We start from the raw sequence: 816 nt of genomic DNA, 5'->3' as shown, positions 1-816 counted from the left end.
TTTATTCTAGATCTTTTCTAAGAACCACTTCCAATACCTTCAATAAGTTTCACTTTCTTTTCATTTTTTTCTCCTCTAAACCAAGTTAAAATAAAAAGCTAAGAAAATAGTAGTCACTTTTAATGACAGTTGTAACAAATTGATACTTAGTTTGTCTGTCTTTATTCCTCTGAACCACAAGTTTATCAAGCTGAACTGGAGGGGCACAATATCTTGGATTCCATATGATAGGTATAAGGCGTATGAAAACTGAAATGTAATGGTCTGCTAAGCAAATTAATAATGGAGATGTCTTTCAGAACTAATAACAGACCTTTATTACATGATCGTTTGAGCAGTGTCCTTCCGCTAGGCAACACTTGGTTAATCTAGTTTAGTCACAGCACCCAATAATAAAACTGGAATTTTTAAAACATGGTCTACTGTTTTGTCATTATTTTCCTGCTCACCATGAGCTTTGCTAGAGTTGTAAAAAAGGACGTCAAAGATTACTTTGATTTTTCCAAGTTAATAGTTCTTTTAAAATTAATCGGGCCAGCGGGATAGCTTAGTGTTCTAAATCGCTTGCTTAGGCAAGCTTAGATAAGCCCAGGGACTGCAGTTCGATTCCTGGCACCACATGCCATGCCAGCCCCACTCTGGGCTGAGCTGGCCACAAAAAAATAAATAAAACAAGTGCAATAAAAAATTAATCGTTCTGAAAATAATTAAGAATGAAATTGTGATTTGCAAATTTGACTGAATACTTAACCAAAATTAGAATATTTTAATCTGTATATAGCCTGAAATTTAGATATAAGTGCAACATACATACTG

Source organism: Octodon degus, unplaced genomic scaffold, assembly GCF_000260255.1.
Source record: "Octodon degus isolate 3935 unplaced genomic scaffold, OctDeg1.0 scaffold00006, whole genome shotgun sequence".
Classification (NCBI taxonomy): domain Eukaryota; kingdom Metazoa; phylum Chordata; class Mammalia; order Rodentia; family Octodontidae; genus Octodon; species Octodon degus.
This window is presented reverse-complemented; position numbering follows the sequence as displayed.